Source organism: Mus caroli, chromosome 3 (assembly GCF_900094665.2).
Source record: "Mus caroli chromosome 3, CAROLI_EIJ_v1.1, whole genome shotgun sequence".
Classification (NCBI taxonomy): domain Eukaryota; kingdom Metazoa; phylum Chordata; class Mammalia; order Rodentia; family Muridae; genus Mus; species Mus caroli.
Genome location: NC_034572.1, coordinates 101538597 through 101542685, shown reverse-complemented (window position 1 = coordinate 101542685; position 4089 = coordinate 101538597). Strand labels below are relative to the sequence as shown.

General features: G+C 44.3%; 1 pseudogene; it reads right to left on the bottom strand.

The window, feature by feature from the left end:
- Positions 1–329: 329 nt before the first annotated feature.
- LOC110291556 lies at positions 330–1065 on the bottom strand (annotated as a pseudogene).
- Between the last annotated feature and the right edge of the window lie 3024 nt (positions 1066–4089).

Genomic DNA, 4089 nt, shown 5'->3' with positions numbered 1-4089 from the left:
CACACACACACACACACACACACACACACACACACACACACAGCCCTTGCCACAGCCCAGTTCTCAGCCACAGGGAGGCTCAGGGGGAGGAAGTGGAGAGGGGGTGCAGAGAGCAGGGGTGGGATGGGTTGGGAACACCCATCAGACAGCTAATAAGAGTGAGATTCCCCGCCCTGGTGGCTTCAGCTTGGCTGCGCCCCCTTCGAAGGAGCCTTCCAAGGTGTGGCTGAACATTCAGGGGTTGGGAAGGGCAGAGTCCCACTCCGTTTTAGTCCTCTCTGCAGACTGGGGACTGGAGGGCAAGGCGGGCCGGGGCGGTTTTGGCTGCTTCAGCTCTGGGGCTCCTCCGGAGCCTCACCACCCTCTTCCCCAGCACTGTGGGCTGTCCACAGCGTCAGGTTGTCTCTCAGGAGCTGCATGATGAGGGTGCTGTCCTTGTAGGAATCCTCACTGAGGGTGTGCAGGTCGGCCATGGCCTCGTCGAAGGTGGTCTTGGCCAGTGAGATGGCCTCCTCCGGGCTGTTGGCTATCTCGTAGTAGAAGACTGAAAAGTTCAGGGCCAGGCCCAGGCGGATTGGGTTGGTGGGCGGCATCTCCTCCTTGCTGATGTCCATGGCCTCCTGGTAGGCTGACCGGGCAGAATCGATGATGCGCTTCTTATCATCACCAGTAGCCACCTTGGCTAGGTAGCGGTAGTAGTCATCCTTCATCTTCAGGTAGAAGACACGGCTCTCTGCATCTCCAGCCCCTTTGATGAGGTGCGAATCCAGCAGGCCGAGCACGGTGTCGCACACACTTCTGAGCTTGGTCTCTACCTTCTCCCGGTACTCTTTTACCTCAGGCCCTTCCCTTCTGACCCCTCCTCGTTGCTCTTCTGCTCGATGTTGGGCAGGACCCTCCATGGCCGCCCACCGCGTTCTTGTAGGCCACGGAGAGCAGGTTCCGCTCCTCGCGGGAGAGCTCCTTGCACTTTTCCACGCCGCTCTTCATGAAAGCTGCCATGTCCTCATAGCGTTCAGCCTGTTCGGCCAATTTAGCCTTCTGGATCAGACTGACTCTCTCCATGACTGCGAGGATGGACAGACAGGCGGGCGAACTGGCTGCCTTGAGAGTAACACTGGGATCTGCCCTTTCAAGACTCTTAAATCCTCTGGATTATAGTGACAAATGCCTTTAATCCCAGTCCTAGGGAGGCAGAGGCAGGAGGCCAGCCTGGTCTACAGAGTGAGATCCAGGACGACTAGGGCTACACAGAGAAACCCTGTCTCAAAAACCCAGAAGACTCTTAATCCTATATTTCCCAGGGCAGCTGAATTGGGAACCTCCTTCTAAGAGGCATTTAGAACCCTCACCACCAGTTGCTGCTTCCAGACACGCCACGCATGCAGGCATCCAGGTTATCTCCTGGGAACAGAACTGCTGCCCAGCACATGCTCCAGGGAATTCAGGTTTACACCCTGCAGCCAAATGAGCTCAGGGTTTCCTTAGTGCAGACTTTTCTGGGTTTTATATGCAAAACTGCATGGGGGGAGGGTAGATATTTGAGTGACATGGTATAAAATGCTTTCTAAACTCATTTAACTTTTTCTTGGGTTTAACTTGTGTGTGTGTGTGTGTGTATCTATATATCCTATATCATACATGTATGCATGACATACACCTGGGGGAGGGGACCTGAAGTATGAATAGGAGTTTACCTTCTGGTGAGGGTGACTGACACATGCCCTGAAATGGGAGCACTACGTAAGCCAGGAAGCAGGTCAGTGGGGTAGATGGAGAGCATTGTGAGGCTAGAGTGGTTACAGAGATCACACTACATGGGGGCTTGTGGGAAAGAGTCTTACATTGAAAATTCATGTCTTTATCTGAAGATGTATACAAGCCACTAGATTTGTGTTTAGAAAGATCATTTAAACTGCTAAATCAAGAACAGATTAGCAGAGTGCCTTAGGGCCAAATGAGCTGTTTGGAAGATTGTAGAAGTGATTCATTGAACAAAAAAAAAGGACTGTACTAGGAGAGATGCTAAAAAGAACTCTTTCGTGTGTCTAGATGAAGTCCTTTGTTGAAAAAGCAGCCAAGTCCACACAGAACTAATAGCTATGTGTTAATTCACAGATACCCACCTACTTTCCCAGAAAGCTCCCTCTGTTCCTGAAAGACTGGATAGAAAGGAAGTGATCTGCTCCCCTGTCAGTTCATCTAAACAAAGTACTGTGCAGAAACACTTGCTCCAGACCCTAGAATATCTGCCATTTTGATCCAAAGAGAGCTCAAGAACTTTCTAGCCTAATACCCCTGATTAACCATGTTTTCTGGGGCCCAGCCTTTACCCATGTGACTGCATGTTCATTTCCTGGATCTGGGAATTTCCAAGCTGGGAGGAACCATAGAGGTACTACTAACTTCATCTATATGGAAGAATTCCTTCTACTAACTTCAACTACATGGAAGAATTCCTTCTCTATACCTAAAGAGATTTGAAATAAGAGTCAACTCTATCCACAATCACAGTGATGATTAGGCCCCTGGGTATTATGTTTTCATCCTGCTCCTGAGCCTCTGAGATCTTCCAACACATCTTACAATTCACCCCTAACAATTGCTCACATTCTTATTGTGTACATACCCACACAAAAGCTTTAATTCCAGAGTTACACAGTGAAAAACTTAAGGCTAGCACCTTAAAAACAACAACAACAACAAAACCAGCATTACTTACTCAGAATTCTATTTGGTGCATTCTGCATAGACTGAACTGTTAGAATAAATATATGTAAGTCTCCTGGCTATCTAATTTGTTATGACGTTTTAATTCTCTGATCATTTACAGTGAGCTTGTTTAAATTTGTATTATTTCTAATATTTTAGAATGGGCTTAAACTTGTATATTTTAGAACCAGGTGTATTAAAATATAGTATAGTTCTATATTCTCAGCACTAGGGAGATGCTGGTAAGGTGATCATAAATCAGTGACCAGCCTAGACTAAAAAGTAAGAGATTGTCTTTTTCCAAAAAAAAAAAAAAGTTTATTTATTTAATGAGTATGAGTATATGTCATATGGTTACAGATGGTAGTGAGCCACCATGTAGCTGCTGGGAATTGAACTCGGGAACTCTGGAAGAGCAGTCAGTGCTCTTAACCACTGAGCCATCTTTCCAACCCAAGAGATTGTCTTAAGACAAACAGCAACAAAGAATTAAACTCTCAGTAATTTTAAGTATACCTGGGTTTGACCTACCAGATCAAATTCTGGATGGAGATCATGTCATATAATTTTCTCCCTATATTTTCATTGGAATAGCACATAGAACATATTAATGATTGGTTGTCTGAGATGCAAGGCTCTCTTAGCTGAAGCCTAAGCTTTTCGTAGTTTTGTTTTCCTTTTCCAGAATGTCAATGAACTTTAACTTTAATACTAACAATGATGAAAAACACATAAGAATATTTGTAAGATAAAAAATTTGATGAAGAAAATGAAATAAGCGTACAAAAAGATAGTTAGACCTATGTGCTGAAATGAAGAAAGCTTTTTAAAATGTATTATATTTTTCTAAATTAGTTCATAGAGTTAATGAAACAGCAATTATAGACAGCTGTTCATAACATTTAATGAATTCATTATAAAATTTATAGGAAAGAACAGAACTTAAGCAAATACCAGTGACAGTACTGGGGAAGTGATGAGGATTTTTAAAATAAGATATAAACTGTGGTAATTATAAAAGGTTGATACACTCAATCATGAATTAATTTATTAAATATAAATTTAATAGCCTGGGGGTGGTGGTGGCACACATCTTTAATACCAACATTCAAGAAGTAGAGGCAGGAGAATCTCTGAGTTTGAGGCCAGCCAGGTTTACAGAGTGAGTTCCAGGATAGCCAGAGCTACACAAAGAAACCCAGTCTCAAAAACAAACAAACAAACAAACAAACAATAAATAAATAAAAGTAAGCTTAAGCTAAATGAAAAGATAAGGCGGGTTGGTGAGATGGCTCAGTGGGTAAGAGCACCCGACTGCTCTTCCAAAGGTCCGAAGTTCAAATCCCAGCAACCACATGGTGGCTCACAACCATCTGT